Source organism: Oncorhynchus nerka, linkage group LG2 (assembly GCF_034236695.1).
Source record: "Oncorhynchus nerka isolate Pitt River linkage group LG2, Oner_Uvic_2.0, whole genome shotgun sequence".
NCBI classification, from domain to species: domain Eukaryota; kingdom Metazoa; phylum Chordata; class Actinopteri; order Salmoniformes; family Salmonidae; genus Oncorhynchus; species Oncorhynchus nerka.
Genome location: NC_088397.1, coordinates 66,629,777 through 66,654,393, shown reverse-complemented (window position 1 = coordinate 66,654,393; position 24,617 = coordinate 66,629,777). Strand labels below are relative to the sequence as shown.

The following is a 24,617-nucleotide window of genomic DNA, read 5'->3' as shown; positions in this document are numbered from 1 at the left end:
ACAATTTTCTTTCTGGTGTCCTTTGACAGCTCTTTGGTCTTGGCCATAGTGGAGTTTGGAGTGTGACTGTTTGAGGTTGTGGACAGGTGTCTTTTATACTGATAACAAGTTCAAACAGGTGCCATTAATACAGGTAACGAGTGGAGGACAGAGGAACCTCTTAAAGAAGAAGTTACAGGTCTGTGAGAGCCAGAAATCTTGCTTGTTTGTGACCAAATACTTATTTTCCACCATAATTTGCAAATAAATTCATAAAAAATCCTACAATGTGATTTTCTGGATTTTCTTTTCTCATTTTGTCCGTCATAGTTGAAGTGTACCTATGATGAAAGTTACAGGCCTCTCTCATCTTTTTAAGTGGGAGAACTTGCACAATTGGTGGCTGACTAAATACCTTTTTGCCCCACTGTATGTAGATTTGCATAAGAATAGAACTAAATCACTAAAGGAATGAGAATACATCAAATAAAACCCAGTCTATTGTGTGTGATATGCTCTCTTCCATATTATTGGGTAAATCTCTATGATCTACAATGCAGTTTAGTGAGAAAACAGAAAAATGTATCAAAAACCAACCATGCATATGGATATCATTATTTTTGTATAGTTTATTCAACGTCCAATTAAAGTGCAGAACAAAGAAAGACATTTAGGCTGCTACTGTATGTAGCAAGCACAGTGCAAGAATGTAATTTTGTTGTGCTCTGGGAACCGCACTTGAGAGAACCAATTGATTGGAGGTTGCATGCAGTAGGCGGACCCTGGACCCACTCGACATCCCACTTTTAAGAGATCAGGAGAATTTTACTCGTGAACACATGACATTTACATAGCATTTGAGAAGGAGCGAACAGGGATCACGATATATATATACTTTTTTGCCATTTAACAGGTAACAGAAAGAAGAGAAGCCACTAGATGAAGGAAAAACAGTAAAGCAGCGGAGGCAAGATCCGTGTGGAGATATCCGGAGTTGGCACAGTGGCACTCTAGTTCTCTCTGGTAAGATTATTATTCACCGTCAATTTTCAGTGGAGTGAATGTATTTTCATATTCATAGTCGGCTATTCGTCACCCTCGTCATTCCCTTTGTGGTCTACTGAATATAGAATAAATATAGCTATCAAACAGTCACAACTATTCATATTATGAACCTGTTATCGAATAGGATTGCCACCTAGAGCCAAATGGTCGCTCCAATGAAAAATAATACTGTGAAACATTTTTTGAAATGTAAGACATATCTTCTCGATTTACTTTTACCTAAAGAGTGCTGTTACATTCTTGTTACATTGTTACATTATTGTGGCGTTATAATACTGAAGTAACAGTTCTCAGACAGTGCTCGTGGATCTTGCTCTTTCGCAAGGTGATACTGTAACTTGCGCAGCCACGCTGGGTGATAATGCCTTCGTCATCTACAATTTCAAAATCTAGTTCAGAAAAAGACAGCTAGTGATCGTTCATACTTTATTCGCGATTAGTTTATGTTATACAAATGTCTGTATTCAGCATATGGCATATTTGCCACATTTCTTCGACACTTCAATAGATGCTGTGGCATTTTTAATAGGCTATCCGTATCCCCCTTCTCGTTTACTACTTAAACCTAGCATATACTATAGCATATTATTGGCAGATATTCCTCTATTATCATATAGGCCAGTCCAATAAAGTTTTAATTTGCCCTTTGCAAATCAGGCCCCTGTAATTGACGTAGCCTACAACAGAAGCCTATAGTGCATTTAGGAACACGTTTTTATATGGTGTGTTGAGTTGTATTATCTATTGTACACCCCCCACCCTGTAACTCTGGGTCACTATGCATTAGACAGATAACAAGCATTTCTAGATACACCTGGGTTGCTGAGAAGCCCCAGAGGGCGGAGCCCCTTCTGAGGGGTATTTGTAGGGAGGGCAGCAGGTGAGACTACTGTGTTTGCTGGAGCTGACAGGAGGGAGCAGGCGTGAGTTACTGTTCTGTCGGCTTGTCAAGACTACTGTTTCTATATTTGAAAAAGCTGGCTCGTCAGTGAGTCATGCTCTGTCTCACTCTCTCCACCTTCACCTTCTCCCCCTCCAGCCCCCACCCCCACTCCAGAGCACTGGCTTACTGCTGAGCGGACTGAATGCTCCAGCCAGAGCTGTGTGCTTTGAACTACAGATTCACACAAGTGTGTGTGTGTGTGTGTGTGTGTTTATGTAGCGTCGTTTTTGATTGAGCTCAACTTAGTAGCATATCATATTAATTTATTTGGTGTGTAGGCTTATTGGATCAGTGGTTTGATTTTCATCCTTTGAGAGTGACATGTTTGACTGTGAACATTACTTTTTGTAATTTTGTTACTGACTGGACGGCAGGTAGCCTAGCGTTTAGAGCTTTGGGCCAGTAACCGAAAGGTAGCTGGTTCAAATACCTGAGCTTACAATGTGAAAAATCTGTCAGTGCCCTTGAGCAAGGCACTCAAGGCCCCCCCTACAAAACCCTAATTTGCCCCCCCCCCCCCCAGAGATTGAGAGAGAGAGTGTCATCCTTTTCCCATTTTGTGAGTTGTTATCCATGTGACATAATTAAACTCGGCTGACAAGTGTTTTTCAGTTTTTCTCTCTATTACCTTGTTTGATACACATTTGCAGTATGACTTGAATCACAGTCCAAGTATTGTAATAATTACCTAGTAGTGAGTGCCTTAGTAGGATACTTGTCTCACAGATGGTTTTCCATGCTCTCTCTGAATCTCAAACTTAAGTGCATTTGGTTTGTGCTGTTCATGTAATGGAATCCCACATTATAGCTCCTTGTATCATCTTCACTATGGTGGCGTGAGAGTTAATGACCTGCTAAGTAGACGGGTTCACTCTATCCCTATCTTATTGTATCAAAGTATTTTCTACCTAATGTATCCCACTCCTGCCTGCATGTATTGCTCTACCTCTGCAGGAATAACAAGTCAACATGAAATGAATTACATTTGACATTTTTGAACTCATGCAATGCAGGAAGACTGAACTCCCCTACAGAGACTTGAGGCCTAGAGATGTAGACTGTGGGAAGACATAAGCCACTGTCTTGTCAAGTGTTTTGATGCTGTGATTTGCTTTGTCTCGCTGAATTAATGAAATGATGGGAACATCAACTTCAACAACAAATTCATTTTATACTCTCAACCCCCCTCACCGTAATATGATGGTTACCTGCAGCCAGGTCAGAAATGTGTGGTAGAAACTACATTGGAGAGCTTTACGATTGGTGTGGTTATTACCTATGTTATAACATGTTAATAACTTTTGTTTCCCCACATAGTTAAATCCAGCCACTGCTTACTGTGGGCTCCTGTTCAATTCAACTCAGGGGCTTTCAAAGTGTAACAGAATGATAAGGAACATCTCAGGAACCTATTAAACCTACAAGTATGTCTGATCAGATATAGTCAAGGCTCAGCTATGAAAACCAAACTCTTTTATAAGTTCTGTTTGTACATTGAAGTACTTTGTAAATCCCTAGTCTGAGAGGGAAAACTACCTGTAATCTTTTTAATTGTCTGAGCAACCAAGCCGCACTGCTTCTTAACACAGCACGCATCCGGAAGCCAGCCGCACCAATGTGTCGGAGGGTACACCGTGCACCTGGCAACCTTGGTTAGCGCGCACTGCGCCTGGCCCACCACAGGAGTCGCTGGTGCGCAATGAGACAAGGACATCCCTACCGACCAAGCCCTCCCTAACCCGGACGACGCTAGGCCAATTGTGCGTCGCCCCACGGACCTCCCGGTCGCGGTCGGTTACGACAGAGCCTGGGTGCGAACCCAGGGACTCTGATGGCACAGCTGGCGCTGCAGTACAGCGCCCTTAACCACTGTGCCACCCGGGAGGCCCCATTTGAACAGTTTCAAAAGAGTGTTTGAGACTCTTACTTTCACAGAATACCCAGAACACACACTTTTAGATTCGCTTAAGATAAAATGATGAAAACCTCAAATGAAATGTTTAGTGTCTAATTTGGTTGTGGGAATGCCTCCGGGTCCACCACACAATTCCACAACTTCTATTTCATAAAGCTGTTTCATCCCAGAGTCTAATAGACCAGGCTAAAACTTGTCTGAGTTTTGGAAATTGAGGCCACTGCATCAGGAAAGCTCATGTGTTATGTCACTCATCTGTTCAATTTAACATCTGAGGAAGTGCGTAAGAGTGCATTGATGGAGGACATCCAGAGTTACGCTCTTTCACTCAGCAGTGATCAGGGTGTCTATTAGGCACAGGATGCAGGGCTAGAATTAGAAGTAGGCCAGACTCAGAGACATGCTCTTACCCCTCTGCGATGTCAATGGCCTCATTGTGACATCAGTGAGGAGAGGTACTAATCTATTTGTTTCAGCTAAGCTAACAAATAGTTGGCGTTAGTCCGTGCTTACTGGGGTGTAACCTACAGTGTCACTTGCAATGGAATTTTATGAATGTCCTACCATTTGCCAACAGGCAGTTGCAATGGCTTTTTTAATCCTGATTCCTGTGACAAATCAATTTGGCTATTTAAGCTGTAAATTTCAGCTACCTGTTTATCAGGAGTTATCCTGAGCCTATTTGCAATGAGAACAGCGGGAAATGCAGAAGTATTCTTTCCCCCGCTATGACCAGCTCAACAAAAAATGACTGATAGAAACTTGAAACCACTGATCATGACAATTTAGCCCACGGGGTGAAACTCCTGGACAACAGTTGTGATTAGCCTGATTGTCCATTCCATACTGTCTATTTTACTTTGACCAGTCCTGTTTTTAGGATATGGTGTTTGTTAACGTCAGCACACAAGGTCAGTTTTATATGATTGGGCGCCATTTAGGTTAGGCTATTTGATCTGAGAAATGTGCTTGTTGTAAAAAGTGTCTGTCTCATTACATGTAAAAAAAAGTGTATGTCTCATTATATGTACTCTTTCTTCCATAGGCTATATCTGCTATATAGCCTAGAGATTAAAAGCATGGGGCCAGTAACTGAAAGATTGCTGGTTTGAATCACTGAGCTGACTATGTGAAAAATCTGTTGATGTTCCCTTGAACAAGGCACTTAACCCTAATTGCTCCTGTAAGTCACTCTGGTTAAGAGTGTCTGCTAAATGACTAAAATGTTAATTTCTGTTACATGATTTTATGACGGAACGTTGGTGGAGCACCACAGCGATGCGTCTCTCCAACAGCACCCCGGAGAGGCATGCTGGGAATGGACAATCAAAATATTTTGCTCCCCTGCCTTTGACAAAGTGGCTACTTCTTATCACAGGGCGACATCAACTCTCACCGAAAAAGCCCATATGCCACTCATAGAGATAAATAGTAATTGTTTTTAGGCAGAATTACGTGAGGTTTATACACTGTATATACACACCATATACACATTCACTCACACACACTACATTGGCACTCCTACACAAAACCCACACACATTCACATACACGTACACTACATACGCACACAACACACACATGCATACTGACACAACACAAACACACATACACACACATTACACACACACACATGCATACACTCATCATTTTACTCTTAGTACTATCTATCTTGATGCCTAATCACTTTACCCTGCTTTCATGTTCATACTGTATCTACCTCAAATACCTTGTACCTCTGCACATTGATCTGGTACTATACTCAGCAAAAAAGAAACGTCCTTACTGTCAACTGCGTTTACTTTCAGCAAACATAACATGTGTAAATATTTGTATGAACATAACAAGATTAAGCAACTGAGACATAAACTGAACAAATTCCACAGACATGTGACTAACAGAAATTGAATAAAGGGGAGGTCAAAATTAAAAACAACTGTCAGTATCTGGTGTGGCCACCAGCTGCATTAAGTACTGCAGTGCATCTCCTCATGGACTGCACCAGATTTGCCAGTCCTTGCTGTGAGATGTTTCCCCACTCTTCCACAAAGGCACCTGCAAGTTCCCGGACATTTCTGGGGGGAATGTCCCTAGCCCTCACCCTCCGATCCAACAGGTCCCAGACGTGCTCAATGGGATTGAGATCCAGGCTCTTTGCTGGCCTTGGCAGAACACTGACATTCCTGTCTTGCAGGAAATCACACACAGAACGAGCAGTATGGCTGGTGGCATGTTCATGCTGGAGGGTCATGTCAGGATGAGCCTGCAGGAAGGGTACCACATGAGGGAGGAGGATGTCTTCCCTGTAACGCACAGCGTTGAGATTGCCTGCAATGACAACAAGCTCAGTCCGATGATGTTGTGACACACCGCCCCAGACCATGACGGACCCTCCACCTCCAAATCGATCCCACTCCAGAGTACAGGCCTCGGTGTAACGCTCATTCCTTCGACGATAAACGCGAATCCGACCATCACCCCTGGTGAGACAAAACCGCGACTCATCAGTGAAGACCACTTTTTGCCAGTCCTGTCTGGTTGGGTTTTTGCCCATAGGCGACGTTGTTGCCGGTGATGTTTGGTGAGGACCTGCCTTACCACAGGCCTACAAGCCCTCAGTCCAGCCTCTCTCAGCATATTGCGGACAGTCTGAGCAATGATGAAGGGATTGTGCGTTCCTGGTGTAACTCGGGCAGTTGTTGTTGCCATCCTGTACCTGTCCCGCAGGTGTGATGTTCGGATGTACGTATCCTGTGTAGGTGTTGTTACATGTGGTCTGCCACTGCGCGGATGATCAGCTGTCCGTCCTGTCTCCCTGTAGCGCGGTCTTAGGTGTCTCACAGTACGGACATAGCAATTTATTGCACTGGCCACATCTGCAGTCCTCATGCCTCCTTGCAGCATGCCAAAGGCACATTCACGCAGATGAGCAGGGACCTTGAGTCAGTAGAAAGGCCTCTTTAGTGTCCTAAGATTTCATAACTGTGACCTTAATTGCCTACCGTCTGTAAGCTGTTTGTGTCTTAACGACCGTTCCACAGGTGCAAGTTCATTAATTGTTTATGGTTCATTGAAGAAGCATGGGAAACAGTGTTTAAACCCTTTACAATGAAGATCTGTGAAGTTATTTGGATTTTTACGAATTATCTTTGAAAGACAGGGTCCTGAAAAAGAGACGTTTCTTTTTTTTGCTGAGTTTAGCTCCATTCTTGTGTATTTTATTTTATTTCTCTTGTGTTACTATTTTATTTGTATTATATTTTTAAAGCTTTTCAAATGTGAGTTCCAAATATCTCTAACAGTTGCCCCAATGTGAGTTTATTTTATGCATGTTACGCAACAGGACAGTTAACCCGCGCTGCCCTCAAACCAAGACACGCTGCCTGCTAATTATCTATAGGCTATGTTTCAACTTCTACATTTCAAATTATTTTCGAACAAGTTTTATTTTCTGACAACAGTTTGAATTGAGGAGTGTTGCGCCTCCTCATTAATTCACATAAGAAGTAGCTAATTTCACTATTGCGGACAATTTATGTTTGAGATCTTTACTGAGCTGGGCAAACTTCTCTCTTCATCGAGAGTCCAAGCACTTCCCCAATGTTTCCCCACATCAAGTATGAAGACATTGCGCATCTCCAGTCAGAACAGACTTTGCACAAACCTTTTCCCCCTGGCATATTTTCTGGCTGGTGGCCGTATTGCCTTCATTGTTGTTTTCCTTACAAATAATAACTTTGGACGTGTGCATTCCTATCAAAGTAAGTACCTTATTTTCTGTATATCATGTTCTTGTTTCTACTGTAGCATAACGTATGTATGTATGTTTTATTCACGTTTTCAAGTACTGGTGACAAGTCATGCGTTCCGATTCCTGCACGAATTGTAATGGACACATATGATGTGTGTAAAATTATTTTTTGAAGATTGTACTGATTATGATGAGCTAATGCTAAGCTATTTTCCAGCTATGTGTGGCGCCATGTTTGTTGACATCATACAATGCATTATGGTTGTCACGTAAGCGTCTATCAGACCAAAGATGTTATAACAAGGGATAGTTCACTCGACTAACTTATGATGCTTTCAAGACAGCTGGGAACTTGAATACGAGGTCAAATCATGACGTCAGTGATTTTCAGGTCGGAAGGTCAGAGCTCTAGAAAGAGGCCTAAAGTTCCCGAGTTGGAATTCCGAGATTGATGAGATTTTCTCCAGTTAGAGCTTGTTTTGTTTTTTTTCACAGTTCCCAGTTGTCTTGAACGCATTGAAGTGGAAGTTGTAGATTTCCAAGTTCCCAGTTGTTTTGAACGAGGTATCAGATTGTAACTATGGTACCTCAGCTCATACCCCCCTTTCCAGGGTTTATTTTTAGTCAGTGTATAAACTTGCCCTGTGTTTGCCCCCCATTTATTGATAATTCCCCCATCATAGTAATATTTCTTGCATTATATCCCCCCAAGCTATCTTCCACCGATTTCTATCACCCATGGACAAAAAACTGTCACGACTCCTACTGAAGGTGGCTCTCCTTCCTGTTCGGGTGGCGCTCGGCGGTCGTCGTCACCGGCCTACTAGCTGCCACTGATCCATTTTCCCCTTTCTGTTTATTGGTTTCACCTGTTTTGTGTGTAGGCGGATTAGTCGGGCTATGTTAGCCAGTAGGCCCGCCTGCTCTTTGTGCGGGATTGTTTTGTGTTCCTACTGTGCACGTTTGATGTTGACGTGTTTCGTTCGTGGGCTTTTCTCCGGACTGTTTGAGTCCCAGTGTTTGGGGCATTTGTTTTGTGTGCGCTCTGTGTTTCGTGGGGTGGCATATGTTCGCCGTGTGTGCAATAAAAAGCACTACCCTGTACTCTCTGCTTCCTGCGCCTGACTTCGCACCCACTACACCCAGAACGTTACAAAAACACCCAACACAAATGAAATGAAACCCCCCAAAATGGTTTCATCCCTGTTTAGCTTTCACGCTATGGTTAGGCTAGGTAGTAGGCTTGTATTTGGGGTGAGGATCTGTGAGGTGATAACATTTTATTTGCTTTGTGATTTGTCAAAAATGGTAAATGACTTGTCAAGTCATGTGCTCCAGTTCTTGTATGCACTGGGTACAAGTACATCGAAGATTTGTAAAATGCTGAAAAGTGGCCAAACTAAATTCATATTTTTCAGGCAATGGGCTTTGACTTTGACTTTATTTATTAGCGTCTTGTAGTGAATGGCATTCTGGGATTAGGGAGTTTTCACTTTTCAAACATAAACAAAAATGTAGCTGCTGTTAGCTTAGCTGACATGCATCTCTTCTCTAAACAATATTACATTTCTCTGGTGTGCTCACCAGAGTTGTGGTACATTCTTAACAAGTCTAGCTGTTAGGTCGCTAACTTATGATTTGTTTTTTTGTCAGCGCAACCTTATTGAGACTGGTTTATGGGATGAGTTTGGCTGTGGATGTGTTCCGTGTGATGTTTGGATGATGTAGTTCGCATTTGTCTTTTACAGTAAAAGGTGAAATTTAGGAATAAAGTTGTGAATAGCTTTATTTCCCAGCAGTACAAAACATTGTTTAGATGCTTTTCAGACAACAATGCTGTTTAGACAGGTTTGTTGCATCATATATTCTGTTGCTGCTGTTCCAATCACATATTTGTGATGGTACGTAGCAGGGACCAGTCAACTATGATCACAAATATGTGATCGTATGCGTTGAAGGGGTAAACTGTGCATCGTTGGGGGGCTTGTAAGCAAGCATTTCACGGTAAAGTCTACACCAGTGTATTCGGCGCATGTGACAAATAACATTTGGTTTTATGTTTTGTTGGAGGTGCGTCTTTGTCAGTTTAGCAAGGAAAATGACGCCCTCATCAATCTGTTGCCATAGTGGCTGCCTAATCCTGCCTAAAGGGTGGGCCGGCCCTGGTAATTTGTGACTGAGACTTGTGTGCTTTAAACAATGTACATTTGTTGTTTGCTAGGCATACAAACAATATTATTTCTTGATACATTTGAAACAAGGTTTAGTTGTGGCCGCAACCGGACTAGATTGTGAACAACTCTTGACGGAATGCATTGCTTGACTGACGTGAGGTAGATAAGCACAATATGTTTTGGTTCTACAAAATAGTAATGAATTCATTGCATTCAGTCTTGCACCATGTGATCAATTACCAGTTCTAAATAGGTATTTTTCTTCTCTATGCTGTTGTTGCTGACTGCAGCATGATCTATTTTACATTTGGTCGGACCATGTCTCTAGGGGCGCTGAGCCGGAGGAGTGCGTATTAATCCTGATGTAGTAATTGCGGCCGGCAGGGTCGTCACTGGTTACCACAGCCACAAAGTCATAAGCCCTGCCTATTTCTACAATTTATATGATAAAAATCAGATTTTTTCATAAATTTTTACCATAATAGCCAATTTTACCATAATTCTGACTTTGTGGCTGTGGTAACTAATGAAAGCCGTCCAGAAGGTCAAACAAAAGACAAAATAAACGAGTCACTAAGAAAAACAAATCATGACTCTCAAGCAGTGCTTAATTTGTAAATTGGAAGGTCCAGGAACACATAGTGAACGTGAGAAGGAGGATTATTTGGGGGGGCTCTGAGGTACCAGAACACATTGAGAAAAAAGTGTCAAACACAACAGCGCAGCAGACAGAGTAAACAGGGAAGTAGCCTACTATCTATGGTGATGAAATGGACAGCACTCTCCAAGGTGCTGATTAATTCAAAGCATTTTAGACGTGACTTCAGTATGCCCACATACTTTAGTATAGTTAAGGGGCTTACACAAGTCAGAATTTCTTATAGCCTAATTTTCTAGACATCAAATGTAGAGCAAAATTCTTAGACGATACTGCAGAACACACGCCATATGCATACGTACATACTCAGCTGTGGGGCTTACAAGACATGTGGCAGTAGAACAAATATCACAATATCGGAATATAACTTCAAATGTAGGCTACACCAGAACACACATATGAGAATATATAGGCCTCGTGCATATGTGATAATATGAAGCACATATTCAGATTACAAACTTGTTCTATACTATGAAGGTAAAGTTCTACCTTAGTTTTCAAAACATTCCACAATGACTCTCCCCATGTCAAATCCATTTAACTCCTGAGAGTCAATTTCTTGCTTAATTAAAGCCACGAGCAGGCCTGTGGCTGTGACGTTTAGCCTCCTAAGGCTGTTCTGAAGACTAATTGTTAGTGTTAACTATAACCTGGGTGTCCCCTCTAGCCTTGTCTATAAGGCTTGCTACCACCAAATGCGCCTTGGTTCGGGCATATTCAAAAACCTTATTTCTGGGGGCTCTTTGTTTTTGTTTTTTAATTAAATATATATATATATTTTATGTGTTTGGCATAGGATGTTAATTTACTGTACATTCATTCCACCCACTGTTTTTCTAGAATAATACCTCCAGTCGTTTCTAGACACAAGTGCCCCACCTTCTTCCAATTTTGATTTCTGCATGACAAGCCAGGGGTTATACGTTTTTCCTATCAATTTTTTTTATGTGGCTTTCCCTCTATTCAAATTCAGTAGGAAGACGATCCTTGACGTAATTTTACGTAGGGACCTCTTCACGAGCTGACCACCATTACCAAGACCTGTGTCAAGATCAGTTACTTACAACACCAGCCCTCCCCATAACCTCTATGTACAAATAAGAGAGCAGGTCTGAAATCAGTGTGGCATGATAGGATAATTTTGCAGAAGGATCACTGCGTTTTTACATGATGATCTTTCTGGGGGGCAGAAGAAAAAACGAGGAGGCAACTTGATTTAAAGTTGATCGCTTTTATTATAATGTCAACCGTGCAAACAGTGAAACAATAAATAAGTCACACCGGATCCGGGCAAATATGTGCCCGAACAAACTAAGTAAAATCTGAGAGGTGCCACTCAAATGTCGCATTGCTCTCAAGTCAGTAAAAGAGTCATTAAAAAAGAACTGCACATCAGTAGTGACGTTTTCCATTCTGAATGGATCACTCTGTCCTCACTCAGCAGAGCCAGAGCCCTACATTTCTGTTTCTAAATCCTCGTTTCCATTGGCACTTTGAAGTCAACCCGGTTAGGACTGTCCTTGGTGGGCTAGCTGTATTTAATGTTGTTACACACACATCTCACAGTTCTTAGAATGGAGGCCTAGTACTTATCTCAGCTGTTTTGTGAACTATAAATGCTTTTGAAAGAATTGAACATAAAGCCCTTGTGCTCACAAGTCCCATGACAGTGGAGTTAGCCTATCCCTAGACCCACCTGGTACCATGGCATGTGATGTAGCTGGGTCCACGCTGCTGAACCATGGTGGAGGCCACTCACTGAATTTCCAGCTGGATGGTTGCCCCTGTGATAATCTCTCTCCTCATCCATGTGCTAGAGTAGGGGTGGCAGATAGCCTAGGTAGCCTAGGCATTGGGGCAGTAACTGAAAGGTTGCTAGTTCTAATCCCTAAACTGACAAAGTAAAAATCTGTCATTCTGTCCCTGAACAAGGCAGATAACCCACTGTTTCTAGGCTGCCATTGTAAATAAGAATTTGTTCTTAACTGACTTGCCCAGTTAAATAAAGGTTAAAAATAAATAAATAGAGAGGAGGTGGGGGAACCAGCAGAATTTGCTCCTTTGTTTGGGGCCACATGACTGATATAAGGATGAGCTGGCATTGAGTGGTGTAGGAGGAGCAACAGCCATACATACAGACTACAAGCCCATGTGCTGACTATCCTCTGCCATTTTCACAGCTGACACAAGCATACCATCTAGCCATATGGAGGTTTCCTCATGGGTCAATGCCTGATACTGCTTTGCCAATGCTCTCATTTATGCCAAGCATCCTGCCCAGTGCCACAAACAAGCTGTCTCGTGCTATGGATGTTTGGAGCCACAGTGTAAACTATACAGCCGGCTGGCCCTGTGAACTTATAGAAAAGTACTTCTGACGTTGGTACAGTCTTACCTGTTTGGCGAAGACTGATCAATTTCTTGAGGAAATTTGAGCTATGGTACATTTTCTGTGTCGGAAACGATTAAATGTACTTATGTACTTGTGTTTGTTTTAAAGTGGTGTTTTTTGCGTGTTTTTTTTACACTTGACCTGAATCCTTCTCTAACATAATATACAAGAGAAATTGAGCTGTTGTACTGTATGAATGAACAGACATTCCACTAAACCGTTAGAACTTGAGTTAGAACACTGTTCATGTACTTCAGGCAAGTTCAATCCTCCATGTGAGGATTGTGACAGCTTGCCACAGCATAGTCTTTTTTACTAAACATCTGACAGAATGAGGTATAGCAGCTAGTAAGGCTCAGCATCTTCAATCTGTCCTTCCACATAATTGTCAGAGTGATCTCGAACTTAGTGCACACTCATGAACCAGTGGGATATTTGATCAATCATATCATTGTTCCACGTTATTGCTAGCCTCTTATCTGTTCAGCAGTCATACAATCTATTGAGAAATGATTTTAAGAAAAAAACATAAAGTAGATAACAATTATCAACCAGACATTTCCAGTGGAAACATATCCATGGAAACCTTTTCTGGTGGAAACCTTTTCAGCAATACAATTTGTCTTTGTTCCTTTACAAAGAAGTGAAGGAGAGGATGCAGTCGTCTACCTTATGAAGCCACAATTCTTGTTCTCATTCTGACAATGTTGATCCTGGTATCAGTATTTACAAACACCTATATCTGACCAATACACCTGAGCCAGGTCCCTCTCACCTGTTTTACATCATCTGTTCGGTCTTCCATTCCACTGTATTGTGGAAACACTACTCATATGTTAAGCCCTCTTCTTCTGGTCTGCTACTAGTGACCTACACTGCCATCTGCCAATATTACCTGACCTCTCAACTGTTGTCCTTTGGTCTGTGTTTCGCTCTGATATACTGTACCACTGGGTCTCTATCCTTCTACATGTATCATTAGTCTCGTACCTGTACTCAATGGGGCGAATCCTATCTTCCACTTCATTTTCACTGAGTGTTGGTGTCAATGGAAGACTAAGTGAGCATTTTGACTTAAAAGTGGACGTTAAGATTTCCCCCTATGTTTCTTACCAGTGTTCTCTACCTATGTTCTACATGCTGACCCTCATACCTGTGTCCTCCATTTCCTGGTTGATTATTTGATCTAGCTGTGCTGTGGTCTTGTTACCAGTGTGATGTAGGATTCTACAGTGTCTCTTCCTCCCTGTGGGGTGTAAAGTGTGAGAATGTGAGTTAGCGTGAGGATGTGATGCGGGTTGCTCTATAAATAAATCACATTTCCAGTCACCCAGCTGCAGCTCCTTCTTCACGCAGCCCAGCCAGCCAGCCGTAGGACACTGGAACCACACAGCTCAGCTCTACTCCCTTCCAAACACCTCCACGCTGCATTAGAGTTCATCCACAGATACACACCTACTCAAACACACACAAACACACACTGCCGACAACCTGAGCCCACAGGCCGCATACACACACGCACATATACAGGGGCGTCATGCATCCAAAAAATCTGAGGGAGCACAAAGTACGTGAGGATGGCCGGCAGATGGTCTGGATGGGTGCTAGGCCTAGAAGATGGACAATTTTGCATTTTTCAAACACCTGAAACAGCTATTCCCTGTAATCTAGAGCCATAATAATTATGTTTAATTCTATGTCAAAAATATGTATATTTTTCTGCATATCTAAGCATACCTATTGAGCTGCCTGCATCTCTGATAAAATCTGGGTAAAAGATTGAAAGGAATTTGAGTCTTATTCAGTACATTTAGTAATTGCTGGGTTTTCTAAAGTCTACCGACCTTGCAAGCAGGTATGTCAGCTAAGATGCAATACATGGCTATTTCAGCCACACCCATTGCTGACAGGTGTGTAAAATTGGAAACACAGCCATGCAATATACATAGATTAACTTTGGCAGTAGAATTGCCTTACTTAAGAGCTCAGTGAATTTCAATGTGGCAGCATCATAGGATGCCACTTTTCCAACAAGCCAGTTCATCAAATTGGTCAACTGTAAGTGCTGCTATTTTGAAGTGGAAACGTATGGGAGCAACAACGGCTCAGCCGCAAAGTGGTATGCCACACAAGCTCACAGTACGGGACAGCTGATTGCTGAAGTGCGTAGCGTATAAAAAACACCTGTCTTCGGTTGCAACACTCATTACCGAGTTTCAAACTGCCTCTGGAAGCAACTTCATCACAGGAACTGTTCGTCAGGAGCTCGTGAAAAGGGTTTCCATGGCCAAGCAGCCGCAGATTTTCTGTGTGCCTGTTTTCCAGATAAGTGTTACGACTTCTACAAATGGTGCGGTGGAGGAGTCAAACGCAGAGAGCAGGTAATGTCGTACGTGAATCCATTTATTCCAACGACAGCGGAGACATGGACATGCCAACACTAGGGCGTAAGAAACCACCCGTCCAAAATACACAGGACTAAAACTGTCCGGAAAATAATGAGGAATACACTTCTACACCAACACCAAAATAACAGAGAACAAGCCCGCACAAATACCCAGCGGGCCTAGTGCCCTTAAATAGCCTACAAACAAACACTAACTCAAAACAGGTGTACCCAATTAAACCCAATAAACAGAAACAAACGGAAAGGGAATCGATGGCAGCTAATAGGCCGGCGACGACGACCGCCGAGCGCCGCCCGAATAGGAAGAGGCACCATCTTCGGTGAGATTCGTGACAATAAGGGCCTGATTCCAAGCTATTGCTGTGGTTGCAATACTGTGTATCTCCCACTCTCTTCATCACAATGTTTATATTCCAGCCTTCATTTCTATGAGTAATGTGTGATGTATCAGATTAACAGAAAAAGGAGGGAGTATTCAATATATACGAGTGAGAGAGAGAGAGAGCGATGAGGAGCATCTCAGACTGACAAATTGAGTTCCCAGTTAATCTCCAATTCACACAGATGGCGGATCACACTGGGAGTCAGAGGCATGTAATAGCAAGAGCAGTAGCCATGGGTCACAGGTCTGTGATGTGAAAGGGTGAGAGGACGTCTGTTACAGCATCAGAAGTGTCTTACTCTGAGGCTCTGTGTTCTGTTAGTGTCTCAGCAACCTCACCTGTCATTCAATATATTGGTCTGTGACTGACTGGGACTACACTTTGAAACAAAATATTCAAGGCACATAGACATAGAGTGGAGCTGAAGGGTCCCATGTGTACTGTAGATTGATTCAGTTGGTTAAGTACTTCATTTAGCAGTCCAGTCACAAGAGCATGGTTATACTGCTGAAATAAGGCCAAGTAGTAGGCTGAAAGGAAAGCTGATGATTACAGCTGGTGCCAGCGTATCCCCCTCGCACATAAGTATTTGTGGAATTAAATGAATATAGCAATGTGGATGAGTGTGAAGCACAACCTTTTGATTGCTGTGTGTGTAGAACGAGAATAAACAGATGGCTTTTCAGCCCATCCACAATGTCTACCAGCACGTTTCATAACTAACTGTTTACCAAGCAGGGTTATTCCAGGAGTCCTCTACATCCATCCATCCATCCATCCCCATCCATCCATTCACACTTGCTTTTGCTGCTGCTCAAAAGGCCTCTGTGTGTGACATGGAGGGGCTATTCTATTTTTAGCAGCATAGTGTGTGTGTGTGTGAGACAAGCATGGGAAGTTTAATCCTGATTTCCCATCTGAGTGAGAGTGGCTCTGGTCTAATCTAGTCATCCTAGGGACAGACATAGACAGGCTGTCAGAAGCCCCTAGACTCTCCTCTCCACGGTTTCCTCTTAAACATGGCTGGCCACACAGGGAGAGACGTCTATTAGCAGCTCATCAGAGACATTTTGTGGAAAAGTGTAATCTCTTAATCTGTTGTAAATCTCGCCACACTGAACATTCAGCCCGCTAGAGAGAGATAAGATGTTTTCTAGTCAGACACGTTGTCACTCAGGGCCCAGGGGATTTCAGTTTGACAGGTAGCTAGGCGGACAAAATGAAATACCTCAGTGGCACAATATGAGATTTTATTTTTGGGCAAACAGTTTAGGGACGTGGCTGGAGAAAATAACTACTTTCAAATTCATAGACAGGGCTATGGATGCAAGGACCATCCATGAGATCAAAATAATACTGTAGTTTTAACCATGCTTTGAAGCTATACAGTGTTTTCCTGCAATTACATTGTTTACAAACAATTAAGTAAAACAAGCTCCTATTTTGGGTTCTGATGGGGTTAGACAGTTGAACTAAACTCATGAGGCATTTACAAGGTATACTCTTCAAGAATCAATGGGTATATGTGACCCCCACCTGTTTTTGGTCTTATGTTCAAATATATATATATATATATATTTTAAATATATATATATAAATACAGTTGAAGTCGGAGGTTTACATACAGCTTAGCCGAATACATTTAAACTCAGTTTTTCATATCCTAGAGAGGTTAACTTTGGTCAAATGTTTTGGGTAGCCTTCCACAAGCTTTCCACAATAAGTTGGATTAATTTTGTCCGATTCCTCCTGGCAGAGCTAGTGTAACTGAGTCAGGTTTGTAGGCCTCCTTGCTCGCACAAGCTTTTTCAGTTTAGCCCACAAATTTCCTTTAGGATTTAGTTCAGGACTTTCCAATACCTTGACTTTGTTGTCCTTAAGCCATTTTGCCACAACTTTGGAATTATGCTTTGGGTCATTGTCCATTTGGAAGACCCATTTACGACCAACCTTTAACTTCCTGACTGATATCTTGAGATGTTGCTTCAATATATCCACATAATTGTCCTTCCTCATGACGCCATCTATTTTGTGAAATGCACCAGTCCCTCCTGCAACAAAGCACCCCCACAACATGATGCTGCCACTCCTGTGCTTCACGGTTGGGATGGTGTTCTTCGGCTTGCAAGCCTCCCCTTTTTTCCTCCAAACATAACGATGGTCATTATGGCCAAACAGTTTCATCAGACCAGACGACATTTCTCCAAAAAGTACGATCTTTGTCCCCATGTGCAGTTGCAAACCGTAGCTTTTTTATGGCAGTTCTGGAGCAGTGGCTTCTTCCTTACTGAGCGGTCTTTCAGGTTATGTCGATATAGGACTTGTTTTACTGTGGATATAGATACTTTTGTACGTTTCCTCCAGCATCTTCACAAGGTCCTTTGCTGTTGTTCTGGAATTGTTCTGAGATTGATTTGCACTTTTTGCACCAAAGTACGTTCATCTCTAGGAGAAAGAATGCGTCTCCTTCCTGAGCGGTGTGACGGCTGCATGGTCCCATGGTGTTTATACTTGCGTACTATTGTTTGTACAGATGAACGTGGTACCTTCAGGCATTTGGAAATTGCTCCCAAGTATGAACTAGACTTGGAAGTCTACAATTCTTTTTCTAAGGTATTGGCTGATTTATCTTGATTTTCCCATGATGTCAAGCAAAGAGGCACTGAGGTAGGCCTTGAAAAACATCCACAGGTACACCTCCGATTGACTCAAATGATGTCAATTAGCCTAACAGAAGCTTGCCAAAACTATAGTTTGTAAACAAGAAATTTGTGGAGTGGTTGAAAAACGAGTTTTAATGACTCCAACCTAAGTCTATGTAAACTTCCGACTTCAACTGTATATTGGATAAATCTACAGACACAGATATTCAAAATGCTATACATTATACATCGGGTGGATCTAATCCTGAATGCTGATTGGTTAAAACCGCATTCCATCCGGTGTCTTTTCCACAAGTTACCACCGGCTAAATCTGTGAGGTTAAAAGCCTATTTACTCTGTTCCACCTGACTGTGCAATACGTTGTCTCATCAGCCCAGCCAGGCACTTTATAAACTTGATATCCACTATAAAATCATCTAGACATTATATCACATTTCTTTAAGACTAACATTTAGTTTTCAACAGCAGAAATTTGTATCAACCTTGCTGTCTGTCTCGCCGACATTTGCAACATTGTTTCAACATTCAAATTAGTTGTGGCATGGTAATGAACATGTCGGGACGAGACAGACAGGCAGCGTTTTTCAGCCAGTCAAAATCATGAATCAGCTGCCATCATTTTTATGGATATATACAAAGAAAGGTAAATTGAAAAAATGTCAAATGAAACGAAGTGCAGCTAGTTTGCAGTCTTTCCAGCTGCAGCTTCAAATGATTGTGTAACAGCTCTCGTCGTCGGTGGAAGGAAGAGTGGACCAAAGCGCAGCGTGGAAATTGTTCATGATATTTATTTTCAAGAAACACTCAAACAAAAATAACAAATCCAAAAACGAAAGCGAACAGTTCCGTCAGGCACAGACACTAAACAGAAAATAACACCCCACAAAACCCAAACAGAAAATCACAACTTATATATGATCCCCAATCAGAGACAACGATAGACAGCTGCCTCTGATTGGGAACCACACTCGAAAAAAACAACAAAGAAATAGAAAACATAGATTTTCTATTAGGTCACACCGGGACCTCCGGACCGTAGATCGTCGCTGCAAGCTCTTGACTGGGGACCGTCGCTGGGGGCTCCGGACTGGGGACCGTCGCTGGATGCTCCGGACTAGGGACCGTCGCTGGATGCCCTGGACTGGGGACCGTCACTGGAGGCTCCGGACTGGGGACCGTCGCTGCAGGCTCCGGACTGGGGACCGTCGCTGGAGGCTCTGGACTGGGGACCGTCGCTGGAGGCTCCGGACTGGGGACCATCGCTGCAGGCTTCGGACTGGGGACCGTCGCTGCAGGCTCCGGACGGGGGACCGTCGTTGCAGGCTCCATGCTATGGATCATCACTGGAAGCTCCGGGCCATGGATCATCACTGGAAGCTCCGGGCCATGGATCATCACTGGAAGCACCGGGCCATGGATCATCACTGGAAGCTCCAGGCCTTGAAAAGTGGTTTGGTTCAGTTTTTACACTTCTTTGTTCAAACCCATTCAGCATCACACCCTCTTAAGCCTTAGCCCCACCCATCTCCATGTGCTAGACAGGCACCGTAGTAAAACCTTTTTTATTTCAAGACTAAAATTATGAAAGTAGTAAAAACTCCAGGTAAAAATTCAATTTATAAAGAATGTAAGATCAATAAGAGTAGTGCCAATCATGTTAAATAATCAAAATATGTGTTGTTATTGCTTTACACACCAAGTGTTCTCATCGATTCCTTGTAGACTCCACATCGCTGCTTTTGCCACATGAGATGGCAGTAGCTTTCCACCAAAATGTTTGTGTCCTGTGTGGCTTACTGGTAATACTATTGCATTATCCTCTGCATAGTTGTTGATGACATTCACAACTCACTTAAAGTTCTCATGCTTGAGGTGTAACCTATGCTTGTTTGGGCAGGGTCTTTTTCTCCCTGTATGACTGGTGGAGGAGAGTCAGGCGTCTGCTAATGCTGAAAGAAACATTTCAGATACAAATATTTTATCATTATTAGATGAGGCTTACCCAGAGACACTTGGTGGGTCATGTGAAAAAGAGGCCTAAAATACCCCCCTCTTCAGCTACATCTAGCTAAGTGGATGTGTCTATGTTGTCTAGACCTCTTCTAATGTTCATGAAATACAATACATGGCCGTAATCAGCCCCAGAGGCACCTGGCTAAATTGATGGGCCATGTAATCATCTGGTAAAGTGAAGTCTTTGTTTAGACATGTAGCTAGCTAGCTAAACAATTAACCACAATCCCAACCAGTACCAATACAACTGATTGTCATAGCTAGCCACCATGTATGAAATTATGTAGTATGAATCTGCAGGTAGCTTAAGCTAACCAACTAGGTTCAATGTTAGCCAGCTAGCTAACAGTACGCTATAATTATCAATGCAAACAGTTTTCTGAGATGTGAATAATATTACTACACAAATCATACACGTATCTTGCTAGCTAACCGTGCGCTTTAACTTGCAATGAAAACGACTTTCTGACAAAATTAGAAACGTATAATATCTGAAAATGCAGCTAGGCACTTACCTGTATACATGGATGAATGCTTCACGGCCATAGTTGCCCTTAGTTTGACGATGTAATCCAGAGACAGGTGTTTTATGCAACATCATTCTGTGTTCTCTTTTCTACTCCCTCTGCATTTGCAATCAAATGTCAGAATTTTTTCCGTCTCCTTCTCAGACTCCGCTTCCACTGGGCATTCCACTGATTTCAAAACTCTGTCAACTTCTTCCGTGATGTTGATCTCCGTTTCTTACCCATCACTGTCATCAGAAGACTGTACAATGTCTGGTTCAATTAAAACGTTTTTTTCTCTCTTCTTTTTCTCCCCAATTTCATGGTATCCAATTGTTTTAGTAGCTACTATCTTGTCTCATCGCTACAACTCTCGTACGGGCTCGGGAGAGACGAAGGTTAAAAGTCATGCATCCTCCGATACACAACCCAACCAAGCCGCACTGCTTCTTAACACAGCACGCATCCAACCCGGAAGCCAGCCGCACCAATGTGTCGGAGGAAACACAGTGCAACCTTGGTTAGCGTGCACTGCGCCCGGAGCCACAGGAGTCGCTGGTGCGCGATGAGACAAGGATATCCCGACCGGCCACGCCCTCCCTAACCCGGACGACGCTGGTCCAATTGTGCGTCGCCCCACAGACCTCCCGGTCGGACCTCCTGGCTAGCGGAAGTTTCCCTTCTTTTTCCATGGCTAAACCAACTAGGCTCGTAATTTAACAACTGTGTTCATATTTACAGATGACATAAACATTTGTTAGGTATTTTGGATATAAAAAAATCTTTATGGAACAAAAGGAACATTTATTGTGTAACTGGGAGTCTCGTGAGTGCAAATATCCGAAGATCATCAAAGGTAAGCGATTCATTTTATTGCTTTTCTGACTTTCATGACCAATCTACTTTGCTGCTAGCTGTTTGCAATGTTTTGTCTGCTGAGAGAGATGTCCTTACATAAAAACTTGGTATTCTTTCGCCGAAAAGCTTTTTTGAAATCTGACACGCCAGGTGGATTAACAACAAGATAAACTGTGTGTCACGCCCTGACCTTAGAGCTTTTTATGGCTCTATTTTGATTTGGTCAGGGTGTGATTTGGGTGGGCATTTTATGTTCCTTTTTCTATGTTTTTGTATTTCTTTGTTTTGTCCGGGTATGGTTCTCAATCAGGGACAGCTGTCTATCGTTGTCTCTGATTGGGAACCATACTTAGGTAGCTTTTTCCCACAGGGTTTTTGTGGGTAGTTATTTTCTGTTTTGTGTTTCTGCACCTGACAGGACTGTTCCGGTTTTCGTTCATTCCCTTTGTTATTTTTGTTATTGAGTGTTCAGTTGAAATAAATGTATGCACACTTACCACGCTGCACTTTGGTCCGATTACACTGTGTTTTGCTATATTGCACTTGTGATTTCTTGAAAATTAAATATTTTTAGTAATTTAAATTGAATTTGGCGCTCTGCAATTCAGAGGATGTTGATGAAAATGATCCCGCTAACGGGATGGGTGCATCAAGAAGTTAAAATCCATGCAGGAATCGGAATGAATGATTTGTCACCAGTACTTGAAAACGTGAATAAAACAGTAAATACATTATGCTCCATACATACCTATGGTATACTACAGTAGAAACAACCACACGATATCCAGAAAATAAGGCACTTACTTTGATAGGAATGCACACATGTCCAAAGATATTATTTGTAAGGAAAACAACAATGAAGGCAATGCGGGCGCCAGCCGGAAAATGTGCCAGGGGGAAAAGTTTCTGCAAGGCCTGTTCTGACTGGAGATGCACAAATCTCTGCTTATTTGATCTGGGGAAACACTGGGGATGTGCTTGGTCTCTCATTGAAGAGAGAAGTTTGTCTGGCTCAGTTAAGCCTCAAACATAAATTGTCCGCAACAATTGTCCTCACACTTCTTGTGAATTAATGGGGTGGCAGAACACACCTCAATTCAAAATGTTGTCCAAAAATTAAACTTGTTAGAAAATAATTCAAAATGTAGAAGTTGAAAGATAGCTTATAGATAATTAGCAGGCAGCGTGTCTTGATTTGAGGCACTGTCCTGTTGTGTAACAATCACATTTTGGAACAGTGACATCACGCGCATAAAAAAAACTCACACTGGTGCGACCATTAGAGATATTTGGAACTCACGAGTGAAAAGGTTAAGCAGTTAATCAAAATACGCGCACACACAAATACAATACAGTGCTATAATTGATGGGTTGTAAGGAAAAAATACATTGAAATGTGTGTAGCCACATGGGTTAGAAAAAGTGTGGCAGTGGCACTTTTATTTTCTCCCTGCCCGCAGCTAGCTACTGTAACTTCATTGGTAGCCTGAAATGGCTTCTTCGTAGCTAGTTACAAGGTTGGGAGATTGGGAACCTATCTGGGCTAGCTAAAGCCAACTTCACAACACCTCCACATCTACACACACACACACACACACACACACATGGCAGTAAAAGTAATCAGTGTTGGTAAATGTGCTATGTGGATCAGGGCCAGCTGTAAACATGTCTTTCCCTCATACACCCCCCTCCTGGGATGACGTCTCTTAGCCGTGCATCCTACGTCAGAGCAGCATAAGCCCAGCAGCACAGACGCTGGTCGGAGGGTGACAAATTGAGGAGGTTTTTGGGGATTGGGGCTCTGCAGGGCATGGATAAACAGCAAGTCTGACAGATCAGACAGGGAATGAGGACATTGATTTTCTCCCAAACTGAAGCGTAACAATGTGACATGTGCTCTTGCAAAATTCTGCCCCTAGTGCCATTCCTCCACCCCTAAACCCCACCCTTACCGAACAAGCTCCTTTCCCCTGGGGACACTGCCTTCCGTCTACACAAAACAGAGACCCAACCCAACAAATACACACATAAAACCCTGAGAGAACAGAACACGGTGGCGGATTATAAAACCACTGCATCCACAACATCCACTGGCTTAGGGAGTAATATAGGGATGATTGCCAAATGACTGCTTCTCTCTCTCTCTCTCTGTCAGCCTTTCCATGTGTATAATAATGCTGCATGCAGAGCAAATAAACCTATCTATTAATAGTTATTTATAGATGGAAAGACCTTTAAAATAACAGCATGCAGAAAGTAATTAAACGCTCTCGGTGTAATTACCTGACGCCACATGTACACCTCCCTAAAGGTGTTGAGTAAGCCTGCATGACGTTCTCCCAACAATCCAATTCCTGTCAAACTGCTCACACACACTTTTAGGAGGCTAATCTGAGAAAGTGAGGTGTTGAGATTTAAGTGATAATGGCTGGGCAGGCAGGCTTTTTTAATTGTGCATGGAGGGGATGTGAGGATGGCATCATACCATATGCTATTCAGGATGTGAATGATCTCATCGTTACTTGACTGGACCTGGATAGACCTCTTCTCATCAATATACAACCTTTTCTCTCATGTTTCTTACTATATTTAATAGTGTATCTGTGTATATGTAACACGCTGGTGGGAAGTCTCCTAGTCCTTCACATGGAGATCTGTGTGTATCCTTGCTGCTTACATAACATGGTGACTGTCCTACATTCCCCATTGTAAGCATCCTCTCATCCTCATTGCCATTCTCATCTTCAGTGGTTCACTCTCTCATGGACTTAGAGGAACAATCAACTAAGTCTTCAAACAAACTGTATTTGTGCCACATTCCCTGTGTCTGTGGGTAGCTATCTTCCAGGCATTCTTGCTGAATGAAAACACACTGTGTTTGTGTTTTCACACCAGTTAGCTGAAGGAAGT

At 42.5% G+C, this 24,617-nt stretch overlaps 1 protein-coding gene across 2 annotated transcripts in view; it reads left to right on the top strand.

Annotated features, from left to right (window-relative positions):
- Nucleotides 1-771: 771 nt before the first annotated feature.
- Nucleotides 772-24,617, top strand: part of LOC115140095 (sodium-coupled neutral amino acid transporter 3-like) — a 75,230-nt gene continuing 51,384 nt past the window's right edge. Inside the window, exon 1 of one of the 2 annotated variants that reach the window (XM_029678177.2) lies at nucleotides 772-1,002. The gene's annotated coding sequence lies outside the window, so the exon portion shown is untranslated. The remainder of the gene's footprint in view (nucleotides 1,003-24,617) is intronic. The other variant, XM_029678188.2, reaches the window with a different exon arrangement.